This window comes from Hylobates moloch, unplaced genomic scaffold (assembly GCF_009828535.3).
Source record: "Hylobates moloch isolate HMO894 unplaced genomic scaffold, HMol_V3 SCAFFOLD_3, whole genome shotgun sequence".
Classification (NCBI taxonomy): domain Eukaryota; kingdom Metazoa; phylum Chordata; class Mammalia; order Primates; family Hylobatidae; genus Hylobates; species Hylobates moloch.
In genome coordinates, this window is record NW_026652278.1 from 112,942,485 (window position 1) to 112,958,447 (window position 15,963).

The following is a 15,963-nucleotide window of genomic DNA, read 5'->3' on the forward strand; positions in this document are numbered from 1 at the left end:
TCAAACTGCTTGCAACATTTTATTCGGCAGCTAAAAACACGTCTTGACTTGCTCTTAAAACAGAGATATGTGAAGGAGTTTCAGCACCAGATTATTCCATCTTTATTTACCTATCAGGTAAAAGATTAGGACCTTATTCAATTAGAGACTGATTAGAAGCACAGAGTAAAGGCCAAGATGTTGGATTTTAAAAAATAATCTCAAAAATAATTGTAAACTCTTAATATGCTTTTTGTTATCCTTCACACACCATATCTGAGGACATCAACATTGTTTAATAAACAAAACTGGATCAACACTGGTTCAAAGGTGAGTGCGCTCGGGCTTTTTAGGGACTATATCTAGCAAAGGATTTAAGATGCACGTGTTGAGATCAGAGCACTGAGGATCAGGATCAGCTCCTGGGATGTTCTGCATTATTATTTCTAGATTAAGAGATGATTAAAGAAAAGTACACTTTCAAAAGGCAAACAACACAGACAGATCACATAGTTGTTTTCAATAGTTTATAGCAAATTGTGATGAAATAATACAAGCATGTAAACTTACAACAATTAGAGAGATGACAAACCACAAGTACTGACACAATATGGGAATTCAGACCCACAGTTACGTAATCCTTTCCCCCCCAAGGAAGTAAGATATACAGTTAGGTGTGGTTTTTCTTCTCCTATTTTTTTTTCTTTTTTAAGGGAAGCATTAAGGAAAAAGCTGCAGCTGGTGAGTGTCGCGGTCAACAACATTCAGTGATCATTACACAAGATAGAGCCTGCCAAGAGAAAAAGAGGTCTCGAAACTGCCTGGTTGTTGTCATTGCTTTGTACGTGTGAATAAACTTTAAATGTGGAAAATTAAAAAAAAAAATTATAGACTGAGTTTGGTGGCTGAAGTGTTGAGTGTATAAATACTTTCATTCTCTGAACTTATTTTTCTTATTAAATTTTAAAGGGTTTTAAACTTTGGAATATTTGGAGTATCTTTTTTATATATGTTTATAGGCACTCTCGTTTCACTGAAATGTACAATTTCATCCAATTTTTTAAAAATAATTTAAAAATAATTTTAAAAATCTTAGAACTGATCTAAGCTCAACTCTTGACTCTCAAGAATGCCACATAATTAACATTATAATGGAATAACTTGATAGGTAAATTACTAATTGCTACTAATTTCACAAAGGATTCTGCAGCTTATTGATTTTTCAGTGATTGCAGCTACCATAATAATTGGAATATGTTTCAATATCATGGGTTATGTGTCTCTAATAAACTTATGAATTATTTTTCTAATCCCAAATTTTTTATTGGGCTATATTTACTGAAGAAAATATGTTTTATTATTATCCTTTTTCTGATAACTTGTCTCCAAGGTATGTGAAAGGCTTTGTCTATTACACATGTGTGCACATAGACACACACACACACACACACACACACACAGAAAGAGAGAGAGAGAGAGGAGAAATCAAACTCAACAAATAGCATATCTTAGAACATTGTAATACCCAGATTTGAATGACTCGGTTAGTAGGACTAATTAAAAGGAGGGCTGAAGAGAGAAAATTTGACTTCAAGAGATGACTTCAGGCTATAAGTAGACTTAATAAAGCAAACTGATAACCTAGTTTACCTTTTATGATTGGAGGAGAATCTATGCATATAGTGATTGGGGGAGCACGGGGGCCAGGGGAGGTTTACATCAGAACCTACGCGTGTTCAGAGACTAACGTTCCACTTCACTTTCAATGATTTCCCCTATTAAAAAAGACTTTAACCTTCTGGAAGGAGAGATATGGGGATTACTTATCACTGTTAGCCCTTTGTGCCATTTAGAACTAGTGTTTTTTAGTCTCAAAGGTAAGTTTTGTTTCTGTTTTACCTGAAATAATGATTTACAAGTGAAAGAGTTTAATCAGTTTCCCCTTTAAAAATTCCCTAAGAAGTTAACTATTACCAAAAACAAACAGTGAGTGCATAGACAGTCTACAATTATGGTCTTGTGGATTTACACTAAATAAGTGGTATTCTGAATAATTAAATTATAAAAAACTTCTAAGCAAATTTTCCAGACAAATTAATTTGGCAACTAATCTCAGCTTAAGCTTTTAAACATTTTCATCAATTTTGCTTCTAAAACCAAAGAGTTACAACTTTATTTAAAAAGTTTATGTGAGTTTAGGTAAGTCAGATTTATCAGGAGTAGAAGGATAGAATATCTTCCTCACTGGGTTGCTGTGAGGGTTAAGGAAAGTGGTGGATGTGGAAGCACCTTGTAAACAATCAAGGGTTATACAAAGATATATTATTATTATTAATAAATCGAATCATTTCCGCTTCCATTGTGAAATTCAAAGCATGGAAACAACTTTAACATTAGTTAATAACTGACAACATTACTGAGAAAAAATATAATTTCAAAGAAAAACTTCAAAATACAACACAATATACATGAAAAACATTGGATGGAACTTTTTAAACTCTCAGATTACTGATATTTTCAAAACATAATGGGGCACAATATGCATTTATACATAAAAGAGGAATTATGACATACCTCTACAAATAATAGAATAATATTGAAAATAGTGACTAATTAGGGCTTTTTCAGCTTCTTGCTCAATTCTTTTCAATGCCTCTCACTCAGTAATGTGTGGTCTGAGGTCTGAGGTCTCCAAACCTCTTAGAAGTGTGATTTAAAAAAAATGTGTATGCGTGTGTGTGGGTTTGTGTGTGTCTGTATAACATACATATTTATAATACATTAAAAAATACTTAAAAGCTCTCTACACTGGGATGAGTATCATAGATAATTAGAGTAGACATAATTGTACATTTCAAATCTTTTTCTGGTTAATTTCAGGGGTGTTTTATAAACAGGGCTGATTATAATATCATTATTATTATTATATTTTTAGAGATGGGGTCTCAGTATGTTGCCTAGGCTGGAGTGAAGTGGCTATTCACAAGGAAGATCATTGTATACCACAGCCTCAAACTCCTGGGCTCAAGTGGTCCTCCAGCCTCAGCCTCCTTAGCAGCTGGGACTATTAACTGTGCCACTGCACCTAGCAGAATGTCATTATTTTTATCTTGCATTAATTTTGCTTCATACACGCTGTCACCTCTGCCGTTCCATCTGATATCCTGAGTAAGAGTGCTTTTGTTAATTTATATAGTATTAAGTAATATTCACAAAACTTGATTTCATTCTTTACAGATAAAAGTGACTATAAATAGATCTTCTGGTATTTCCTTCTTACACCATAATGAGGCAATCTCTGCCCCACAATGAGGCAAAGAGGGCACCCCCTTTTAGAGACCTCTGCTTTACAAGGTTGACACTAACAGAAGCTGAATATCTGTTCAGTACAATTTTAGAGGCAATGGGCAACCTTCACTTCGATTGTTTAAAAGAGTATCTTGTATCCTCCACTTTACTGTAATTAAAAGACAAGCTTTTAAATGCAAATATTCACTGGGCCTAACCTTGCAAAGATAATTTCAAATGTCCTTTTCTAATTCCTGGACAGCTTCTGATAGTGTCAGCCTTGTGAAGCAGAGGTCTCTAAAAGGGGGTGTCCTCTTTGCTTCATTGTGGGGCACAAATTGCCCATTATGGTGTAAGAAGGAAATACCAAAAGATCTATTTATATTCACTTTTATGTGTAAAGAATGAAATACACACACACACACACACACACATATTTTACATATGTTTTATACATATATATGTATAAAATAACCCCTCTCTAAAATGCTGTCTTAAGTGATCTGGCTTTATCTACTTATTAAAATATCTTTGTAAAATGTTAGCTGCTATCAGTTTACCCAATTCCCATTGCAGAGATATTTTCATATTTATAGAGGACACTGAAAAGTAAAATAAATTTAAAAGTTAAATATAAATTAATGTAAAAGTTAAAAATAAAATTAATTTAAAAGTTAAAAAAAGGCATATTTTTTCAGGTAGTGTTTTTGGTACCGAGAGGCCTGGGGAGCAGGGTGGCTTCCCTAGTACCTCTAAGGCCATCTCTCATGTAACCCATCTGTTAGTTCTATTATATGGTGAATCCTGCTATTGCTATCATTAGAGTGTTAAATGTTTATCTCTCATTTAAGGGGCAGTTTTCTTTTTCCATAAAAAGTAACACATTTTCATAGCACCCAAAGAACTAACAATATCAGAGACTCAGGGAGGCACAGAGATAAACGACTGATGTTTTTCCCCAGTTTACTACGTGTCTTAGCTAGCGCTGGTGTTTCTGATCTGTCCCACTGTTGGCAACAAATCTCTCTTCAATTACAGGATCCAGCAGTATATATATTTCTAATATATAAATTATAACCATCTACACTCCAGAAGTCACCATACACTTGTAGCAGCTAAATTGGACAAAGTAATCTTAAATAAATCAATCGGGCCCTATTATACTAGTTTTTCTCTCTTAAATATAGTATTTTCAAGTAAGTACCACAACACTACCCCTAACTGTCTGCCAACAGTTTGTTTGCCAACTGCCAGGATAGGGCATTGTCTGTCTTGTATATACCAATTTGTTCATAGTTCCTACATTATAAATTTTGAAAACAGTCATGGTGATTTCTAAAACAAGATATCATATTTTATAGGTCTAATTATGAGTTCAGATTTTACTGCTTATTTCAGAAAATGTTAAATTTCAGTCTCCTATTTTATCTACATCTGTGTATATAAGAGCATTGCCTCAGAAAACAAGATGTGGTGATTTTCAGTTGTTGATAAAACACATATTTGAATATAGTCCATATTTTTGGCTATGTTTTTAGATTGTGGAATACATGTTCTCAGAGCACACAGCTGGAAGAAGACGGTGTTTACCTTGATTTCCGCTTAGAGAGAAGAAACACTGACAGAAACTTGTACAGCCTCCATTTAATTCAGCTGGTCACCGCTATTTGTGATATTAGCTGAAATCATTCCAATTAGAAAGCAAACGTGCATGCATGTTGTGAATTGTTTTTATAATTTGGTTTTTTATATTTAAAAGTCTCCATGCTGTGGAGGCAGTGTCTATGAGTTCCACTCAAATGAGTTGATTCCCAATCACGCGTAATCATGTTTTTATTGAGTACTCTCCAAACTTTATATAACCTTACCATTATTCCTAAAAAAGTTTTTAACTATAAAAAAGACAGCAAATTATTTTAAAAGAAGAATTAAAAGAGACATTTGATAAATTATGCATTTATACTACTACCTCTAGCCATATTTTTTTAAAGAAAAGATTCATTTCAGAGTTTTCATAAGTGAAGCCTAAAATAAATACTTCAGAGAAATATATAAAATATTAAATGTGCCATGTTCAAATTTGCTACAGAAAAAATTAACAAGTGAAAACCAAGACCTATTAACTAACTTACTAAAATAAATCAGTTTCCAAAGGATACGGAAATTATTGAAAGAATAATGACATATAATCTTGAAAGTTTCTATACCTTTCTCATAAACTTGAGGTTTGTGGACTTTAAAGTGAAGTTTAAATCAAAGTTAACTCAATGAGTTCCTTGAAAAAAACTGGCATTGTAATAAGGCCAAATACCCAGTTGTTCTGTGGCCAAATTTGTCTCTTTATCCCAAAGTGAAAAATCTACAGACACATTTTGCTACTTTGCTTTTATACCACATTGATCAAATTTGTTGCCCTTAATTTTTAAAACCAAAACAAGCCACAACTTTTTTTTATTGGGGGAATTAACATCATATATTTCATGTTTTCCAAATATTTCAAAAGACTAAAATTCATGTGTTTGTTGGTTTGCAGTTTTTAGTAAAGTATCAGAGGGAAGGGGAACGGTGTGGATATTGCATCTTTGGGTTGTGTGTTTAGGAAGGAAGCAGCCAAGGATACACCTGCTTTTGGCACTGGCTTAGGCACCGGTACAGCAAATGCCAGGTGTCATCTCAGAAGAGGCAAGAAATACGTGAAATACACACAGCCAAGCAAACAGACTTACACTGAAATGGTGTGATTTTCAACAAAAATATAACTGAGTTTATTGTCAACATACCACCATGTGATACAATAAAATATTAGCATTCTTGTTTTTCTGTCTCATACTACATGATTATTTTTTAACAACAGCAGCAAAGTATTTACTTTTTTTTTTTCTGGGAGGAAATTAACATGGAAGCATGACTGCCTGCATACTGAGTGTCATGTAATGTTACATTTGTAATACAGTGGAAAAATGCAGCAGAATTTATCCTAACTTCACAGAATAAAATGCAAAGTATTTTAAAATAGAGTACTTAAATCCTGGAGGATTTGATTTTAAAATCAGCTTTCAAAGCAAAGATTTTTTGTGGTTTACTATTTACTATCAACCACGCTGTGGCTTCTATTAAATGATTATGAGCCCACAGGGGAAGAATAAATTATGTTCTTTAGAATAATCATTCTAAAATAAACATTTAGAGGTTCTAGATATTATTTCAGGGTCAAATGAATTAGTTGAACTATTTTGTTGGTTATACTGGGTATCCCTGCCTTTGACCCAATACAGATGACTATGAGACATACTTTCTTCCAAGTGATTAGCCGATGGCGACTGACTCTGGCAAGGTTCAGCTGCTACTATAGGTGTATGGATCCCCAAAGCAAGACCTGACAAGAAGGCAGGGAGCAAAAAAGTGTGTGTGTGTGTGTGTGTGTGTGTGTGAGAGAGAGAGAGAGAGAGAGAGCACTGCTTGGTCACTATCGACCACCTTATCATGGAGAAACTAAGGAAAGGAGATTAAAATAATTTTAATTAGCACATATGGTGTGGAATTCACACTCTGTTCCTATGCTCTCGGTTGATTCAGTCGTCATTATTCCATTTCCAATATCTACTCATCCACCATACCAAAATGATGTGTCCTAACGACGACAACAAAAACACAGTCAGTTTTAAAATAAAAATTCTGACCTCTAGTTAGGCTGAAGAGAACTGCTATAGAAATAAATATAAGAAGAGAGATACACTTTATTTCTACTTTTCTCCCCTTCATGTCAAATAATTTGTTAGAGTTTTAAAATATATTTTTTCCCTTCCACAACAGAGTCTGGTCAATAAATCCAAGTGAGAAAACTAAAATCTGAAACAACAAGGTTCATGCAGCCAACTGGAAAAGTCTCTACATTAAGTTGACGACTGACCTACTGTGGCTATTTCCAAGGTAGCATTCCATCAACCTGGTATTGGCAATGTTGTGACAATAGTCTTTACTCTTTAACATTCATACTTTACCACATGAATGTTAAACAGACCCAGGACAAATAAACTGAGGGTGGGGGCTTCTCTTATCCTTAGAAGGATATTTTTCAATTACATATTTTGTTACATCTTAAGAGATAAAAGCTGTATCTGCAAGTGATTAAAAGATGTTTTATATTCATGGTTTCATTTCTGCTGAAATAAATGCGTAATTTAAACCACACATAATTCATAGCAATTTAGACCTATTACAGAGTTCTAGCTTCTTTTTTATGATAGTTACTAATTAAAACAGAGTGTTACTGCCACACTGAGCCTAAGTCTTTGACATACAGGTTTAATGAATAAAATGTCCTGACACAAAAATGAAAGCAATAATGCAGACAAGACTGCAAGCTGTTATGTTTCAAGTGTGTGGTAAAGATTAAGGGCATTCACTGAAGTGATGAACTGTGCAGAGAAGGACCTTGTAATTTCTTTCTTTAAAGGAAGAAGTAAAGGAATTTTTAGAGAAATCTGAAATAGTACTAATTTCTCTAACTCCTAGGCCCCTCATTCCCAGTTGTCCCTCTCTCCCCTCCAAGAATTTAAACTCATAAGAGTCACTTTTGAGGAATAAATGATGGGGTATTTTAATATAATCCTGAATATAGGTTTAGATTGAAAATGGGAATTGGGACCATAATTAATTATGTTGCCAAGTTTTTTAAACTTTAAGAAGACAGATGGAAGCAAATGACATTTTATAAGAGTGCAACCTTCTAAAAGTTCATAGATTAAAACTGTGGTAAAACGACAGTATCTTTTTTGACATTTGATTAATCCCATATGCAGAATGACTGAAGAATTAATACGTTTTGGTGTTTTCACTTTCTGAAACCACTGTAATAAGAGACTGACATAAACTCAAACCCCAGTATAAACACAGTCTGAGCGAAGGTTGCGGCCTTATTATCACTCTTAACAAACAATAATGAATAATCATACCGATCGCCCTCACTACACTCTGCTTTATATACATATTCCCTCTCGGATCCATCCATCACGTCTTTCAAGATAATAAAACAATTCAATCCCATCAAATCCCCCGCAACCGCTCCCTCGGGAGGGATGTTTTATCTCTACTTCTGCGAGCCCAGGGAGGATTTTACTTGTTTGAAGGGGGCGGAGAATGGAGCAGGGTCCTATTTATTTCCATTGATGACTCCGCTGGTTCTCACAGGCGCTCAGGGACCGGGTGGGAGGAGGAGAGGAGGAGGTGCGGAGATTCCCTCCGTCAGAAAAGAAAAAGGGTTCAGGAAGCGAGGCAGGAGGAGGAGGGGTGGAGGGGGGAAAGAGAGGGTAGTGTGCTTGGGGAGAGCAGCAACTAAATGAAAAAATAAACTCTTCTTTGTGATTTAGCGGGATCGACAGATGAGAAGCAAATTTATCAACCCAACAAAGTTGCTAAAAAGAACTCTGTAAATAAATTTAAGGAAAAGAAGGAAAAAACATAACAACAACAACAAAACCCAGACATACACTCAGGTTCATTTCCCGCTCAAGGTCTTGGTTTTAGGGAGCCACCCGTACCCAAGAGCAAGAAATGGACAGCGCCCCGAAGGGGGCCAGGAGGGGAACCGCAACTTGGCCAGAGGGACAGATCAGAGACAGTGTAGAGGTGCCCGCGGCAAACTCCGAGGAGCTGGTGCGGGGCGGGTCCGGGGAACTGGGGGAGATCTCACGCCTGGGCCTGGGATAGGGTGCGGGAAGAAAGGGGAACCGAGAGCGCACAATGCAACGAAACCGCACCCCAAATTCAGCAATTTGCAAAGTGCCTGCAAGAAAACAGCTGGGACCTGCAATCACTCGTTCGGACTCCTAGGTTGTCGGGGCCGCGGCGACTCCGCTCAGAAAGGTAGCGCGGGTGAGAGCGAACCCCAACTCACGCACAGACAGGACGAGGGCACGAAGCCGAGTCTCCCGGCTGGGGCTGGAAGGGGCGTCACCTCGGTGGCCGCTCTGCTCTCCGGAAGAAAGTATGAGCCGGTCCCAGGCCACCTCGCTCAGCCCAAGGAAGTTTCTATAACGATGCTCGCCTACCACGCAGAGGACAAATGAGGAGCCAGAGCGGTTGGGGGTCGGGCCAACCGAACTCCCGACCCCGGCTGCGCAGCTCCCAGACGCCCACCAAGAACTCTTGCGCTGCCTGGATCTCTAGCTTTTCGCCCTACACGCAAACGCCCTCTGCAAAACCCCAGTCCCGCAGACTTTCCCTAGCGGCGGGCGGAGGGCATGAACCTGGAGAGGGAGGCAACAGCCCTCTTGGCAGGCCGGCAAAGTAAGTGTCCAGACTAAGTCCAAGATAAAGGCTCCGCGGAGACCCCCACCGCACCCCGAGCTCCCCGGTCCCAGGTCTTCTCCGCCCTTGCGCTGTCTGTCCACCTCCTCACATCTCTCCGGGCCGCCCAGCTTCGAAAGCAGCTAAATTAAAAACAAATAACAACCAAAAAAAAAAAAAACACGAGGGAAACCTGCTCCTGCCCCTCATGCCCTCAGCTCCTACAGATAGGGCGCCCTTGAGAAGCTTCCTGGGCCCTGACGATATGGGGGCGCGTGCCTCGAGCCCCCATCTCGGATGACCCTTAGGGCGTGAACGCTCCTTGTGCTAGGTCTCGGGGTGGCGGGCTAAGGCGTCAGGGCTCTGGGGCATTGCTTTCCTCTCCCCACTTACCTTAAAAAGATCTGTTTGTTTTTCGTAGGGAAAAGAGGAAAAATCCCTCCCCGATGTGTGGTGTGCGAAATAGTCCACGTCCCCGGACCCTGCCAAGATGCTAAGCACCAATATTCAGGAACGAGAAGCCTGGAGGGCGGGGACGGAGGCAGATAAAAGAGAAAAATTCAATCCGCTGAAGTGTCCCAACTTTGCGGTCTGCACAGCAAACTTCAAAGGCGGGCGAGGGCGGGCGGCGCGCGGCCGCCGAAGTTGCTGCGAAGTGAAGTAGGGAGCCGCGCGGGGCTGGGGAATCCCGGGGCACCGCCGGGAAGCGGCGGGAGGTCCTTTTAAACTGCAGGGAGCGTGCGGGGGCTGGGCGGCAGGAGGATGCCGCAGAGACCCGCGGGGCTGGCGCGGGCTTCGCGGGCGACCGCGAGTCGCACAGGCGCCTGGCTGGAGCGCCGCGCGGGATGCGGGGTGAGCCGGGCGCACGGGGCGGCGGCGGCGGCGGCGGGTGCGCTGCTCAGTTAGCTCCGCTCGGGTGCACAATAGAGAGAAACTCTGGGGTTGATCTGGGGGCAGGGAGGAGGACGTGTTAAATCCAGAAGGTTGGTGGTTGGAGGCGGAAAGCAGAGTGTGCAAACTGTGTATTCATGTCCCACTTTTCACCCGAACGCCTGCCTATCACAGCCTTCACTCAGGGAGCGCTTCCCCCTCGGCGCAGACCGAGCCTCCTCCGATTTGAAACTCAGCAGCTGTTTTAACAATTGAGAAGCGGCCCTACAGGACCAGTGAAACGGAGCAGAGTGTTTGAAGCCATTAAGGCTGACTAGGTAATTATGATAAAAAGTTACCTAATTAGCAACCTGGCCTGGGCTTAGGAAAACCAAGAAAAAAAAGTACCGAATGATTTGGTGGTCTCATTTTTGCAACTGAGAACCTGATTTCCAGCAAATCTGGTTTTATGTAAGTTCTAATAACATATAATTATTTATTAAGATATAGCATCAGTATTGAAAACACTAGTTCTGTTATTGCCACAATGAAATTAAGGTAGATAAGATGAAAATCAGCCTTACCCCGGTCATATTAAGAACTATGATCTTTTTTGTTAAATAGTTGGTCACAGAGGGTGGACCAATGCAGCTCCTAAAGTTTTGTGGCTCCTAGATGAAAACACTGCAGGAAATGGATTTATAAAACCGTTTATACGTCACAAAATAGTTTTATAGAATTTTTAAACACTAAAAAGGACATTTCAGATCACTGTGCAAGCATATTTTTTTGCAGATGAGACAATGAGGTGGGAAAAGTCCTGCACTTAGGAGATAGGATCTAGAGCAGATCCCTGGGTCATTCATTAACAAACGCTTACGAAGTCCCTGCTGTGTACCAGGTATGTCTTAGGTGCTGAGATTTAGAGGTGATGGTGCTGCCTTTAAGGAACTCACCGCCTGGTGGGGAGACGAAGGCATAAATGAAAATGTGATTAGCACTCTAATAGATGCAGGTACCTGGTCCTATGGGAGCATGGAAAAGGAAACAGCTAACTCCCTTTCAGAAGCTTCTCTTGGTAGAGATTTCAGTGTAGAGTTCTGAAGGACAAGGAAGAAATTCAAGGCCAACAAGGATGTGATGGGAGGGGGGAGGGCATTCCACAAACAGAAGCAAGTGAAGAGGTTAGGAAAGTGTCAAAGTACATGGTGTGTCCTGGAAACTAGGAGACTAGGTGCAGCTGGACTGCAGGTGAAGTAAGCAAGACCAAGCCACACAAGGCTCTCTGGGTGTAAGGAGCCAGAACTTGCCTGGAGGTGGTGAGTAGTTGGGAAACTGTTAAAGGTTTTAAGCTAGGACAGATTCTAAGGTTTGTTAAGTATTATTAGATAATGAGTTTTAGAAGGTTTCCTCTGGTGTCACTGTGCAAGACAAATAGAAGAGAGATCACAGTGAGGTTATTTCCAGAGGAAAAATTAGGTCTGAACTAAGGCGGCAGAAATACTATTTGGGAGGTTGGGACAGCTCTAGAGATATTTAGGAAATAGAATAGACACAGCTTAGTGATTGATTGGACATAGAGGGTAATGGAGAGAAGAGAGTCTAGACTGACTCCCAGTTTTCTGGCTGGTGCACTAAGGCAGGGATGGTGCCACTAGCCAAGAGAAACACACAGAGAGGAGCAGTTTTAGGAGGAATGTAATGAGTTCTGTCTTAAACTTGTGGAGTTGGGGGTGCCTCTGTGACATCTGAGTGCCCTGCCATGTAGGCAGCCAAAAGGGGAGTTCCTAGGAGGGTAGACAGGAGCTGGAAGGATACATTCAGGTGTCTGGCAAGCATGGGGGAGGAGTAAGGCAGCCAGGAAGAGAAGACTTAGGATGGGACATGGCAGAACACCAATGTCTTAGGCATGGATGAAGGAAGAGGACCCTGCAAAAGAAAGGGATGAACACCAGAGAAGAAGGGTAACAGAGTAGGACCCATGAGGCCTAGGGAGGACAGGGCTAGTGACCAGGGTAGAATGAGGCAGACAGATGAAGACAACTAGACTGAAAAGCTGCTGCTCCTCTTAACAAAAAGTCTTGGTATTCTTGACCAAATGCAATTGTAGTTTATGCTGTATGTATATGAGGATCACTTCCCTCTTTGGTACATTGGAGCAACACTATCTACCCCCGTGCATTTCACAGGGTTGATTGGGAATTCAAATGAACCAGTGATTGGGGTTTTGATTTAAAATTGCCATTAGGAAGAAACTGAGTGTTAATGATGTTAGAGAGACATCATCAATTCAGGCAATTAATGACAGACCTGAGTCTATAGGAAAGTTCTGTAAGGACTCTGTGAATTTCATAAAATTCATCAAAATATCTGTGTTTTGAACATCAGGATTTGCATATATATCAATATACTCTGTCTTCTAAAAAAATATGCCACCGATAAAACCAGTGGCATGGTATATGTTTATATTTATATATATATGTAAGTTATCTTTAGTGTTTTGAGAGACTTGGGTAATGTGCCATATTAGATAGAACATATGTTATTTAGCCAAACAGGCTTATATATATTTAATTCTAGACTCTGAAAATTATTTGCTGTAGGACAAAACCTCTTTGAGCATCAGTGGCTTTTTTCAAATATAAAAATGGAATAAATTATAGTTGACTTACAGATGTTTTGTGAGGATTGGATAGTATAACATATTCAAGTGTTTGCAAGATATTTACATATTTATATTTGCATTTACTTTTAAACCAGGAAATTCATAAATATACAATTGGAGGAAAAAGCCAAAAACTACTGTAAAACCAAGAGTGAATTTAAGTCTATTTAGGAGAACTACTAGTTGAAACCTATGTTTTAAGGCAGCAGTCCTCAAACTGTGGTTCGTAGACCCATGGGGGTTTCTGAGATCCTTTCAGGGGAGGTCTTCAAGGACAAAGCTAGTTTCATATTGATTCTAAGACATAATTTGCCTTCTTTGACTGTGTTGACATTTGCACTGATAATACGAAAGCAATGGTGGGTAAAACTGCGAGCACCTTAGCACATTCAAAGCAGTGGCACCCAACTATCCTAGTAGTTATTGTATTTTTTACTGCCCCAAATGTCAGTTTCACTTAAGAATGTCTTTGGTTAAGCAGTAAAAAATACTTATTTTATTAAATTTCAACTCTTGACTATATCTTTTTAATATTCTGTATGGCAAACTGGGAGGCACAAATAAAGCTCTTTTGTGGCATACTAAAGTGCAGTTGTTTATCCTGAAAGAAGACATTTATGTAATTGATTTGTGAGCTAAACTACCTGCTTTTTTATGTGACATATTTTTACTTGAAAGAACAACTGACAGACAAACTATGGTTACTCAGACTTGGATACTTGGCAAACACTTTTTTTAATTTTTTTTTTTAACAAACGAATGAAGTCAGCCTGTCATTTCAAGGCAAACAAACAGCAATATTTATTTCCAATGAAAAATTTGAACTTTTGAGTAAAAAATTAGAATCTTGAAAACTTGTTTCTGTCACCATGAGCTTGACAGTTTCCCAGTACTTAAAAGTCTTTCCTAGTAAGATCGTGATCATTTAAATGAAAGTGGTTTTAGATATCGTACAATGAAATATATCAACATTTGGAAAAGCTGCATAACTCAGTGAACAAATATTTTCCAAATGACTAATAATGCATCGTGATCTAAAATCATGCATAAGGATCAATTCAAAGTGCAAAATAGACCAACGGGTTTTAATGTAACACAGTATGAAAAGTTAACTGATATGGTTTCATATTCCATACTGCAATTAGAAGGTTTAAGAAACTACCATTTGTTGAGTTACGGTGTCACATTAAAGAAGAATATCCAGAATTGTTTGAAAAGATTATTGAGATGTTTCTTCATTTTCCAACTACATATCTGTGAAAAATTGGATTTTTCCAATTTTTCCAACAAATTGCAACAGATTGAAAACAGACATGATATGAGAATTCAGCTGTCTTTTATTAAGCCAGACATTAAAGATATTAACAAAAATGTAAAACATTTCTTTGGAAAATAATGTTACTTTAATGTGCAGTAAGTTTACTGTAGTTATTTAAATGAATTAATAAATATTTTAAAGATTTCTGTTGTAATTCATAGGTTGACTATTGAAAGAAATAACCTATATAACAAAAACTCCTTGGGGTCCACAATAATTTTCAGACTGTCAAGTGGCCCTAAGAACGACTGTCATATGAACTAGGCTCACTCATGAAAGAAGGTTGAAATATCATCAGAAGCTTATGATAATATTCTGCCCATGGGTTGGCCATCACCTCAGTTGTATTGTACAATTCAGTTCTCATTTTACACAAATGTAAATGGATCCTTCTATACATCAACTTCTAGAGTGTTATAGTTGACATCTCTACACTGGGGGCTGGGACAGCAGAACCGATAGAAACCATCCTGCAAATCCTGAAGCTTGGATAAAACAGTGTCACATCCCGGATCATACTAGCACCAGATAGTCTTTTGTCTGTTGGTTCAGTTTCAGTCTCTTCCTTAAACAGTTCAAGAAGTAGTTCTCTAAAGTCTCTTAAAAATTAATGATTATCTGTAATTTGACACCTCTTACACACTTAGCCAATGTAAAGTTGAAACATCAAGTCTGAGTCATCTTTTATTCTTCCTGAGGGTGTTTATTCCCTGAATAAACATTTGCTGAGCACCTGTTATATGCCAGCCCTCTGCTCGCTGCTGGGAACAAAGGAATAAATGAGGCCCTTGCTCTGAGGAACCTGCAGTGTAATGAAGAGTTAAGCAATTAGCAGGTGATACCTTAAGGGAATGGGGCAGTGTGTAAGTCCATGACCAAGTTGAGAGTGCGGCCTTAGAGCAGGATTCTTGGAGAAAGTAATGTCTAAATAGAGATCCGAAGGATGGGTCAGTCATCCTAGGCTAACGGAGGGAGGTGTGGGGTAAATGAGGGTTTGAAGGAAAAGGGAACAGCATAGACTATGACATATTCAGGAAATGTTATGAAATTAACTATTACTTTAAAAATCACCCTAATTTTAAATATGTACATAAAATCAACCGATTTTCCTTGTTTTAGTTTGTTCAGGAAGTAGAATGGGATGTGTTAAGATCATTATGGTACATTTAACAACGTCTTACTTAAATCAGAATTGCCACTATCTTACAAAAAAACACTGGATTAAAATAAAAGATTAAAAATTATATTTAAGCCCTCAAATGCAATTTGCTTGAATTTCCAACGATTAATTTAGGACACTGAAAAAATAATGTAATTCTGACTTTGTTCAAGTCACTGAGCACAGTGCTAAAAGAGATTTAAAAAAATCTGAAACATAGTATTTGCCCAGAAAAAGTCTGTAAGATGAGTTTAGATACGTTTTCTTTCTTTCCTTTAGACACTCAGTAAATATTTATTAAATGCCTGTTATATTTCAGATGTTGAAGATACATTATTAAAAAGACAGATATTATTCCTGCCCTCAGAGAGCATATGGTATGATAGTGACTAGTTG

General features: G+C 38.6%; 1 protein-coding gene across 1 annotated transcript in view; it reads right to left on the reverse strand.

Moving 5' to 3' along the window:
* NDNF (neuron derived neurotrophic factor) overlaps window positions 1-10,469 on the reverse strand; it is a 36,014-nt gene extending 25,545 nt beyond the window's left edge. The window contains exon 1 of the mRNA XM_032146559.2: window positions 9,949-10,469. The gene's annotated coding sequence lies outside the window, so the exon portion shown is untranslated. The remainder of the gene's footprint in view (window positions 1-9,948) is intronic.
* Window positions 10,470-15,963: the final 5,494 nt, after the last annotated feature.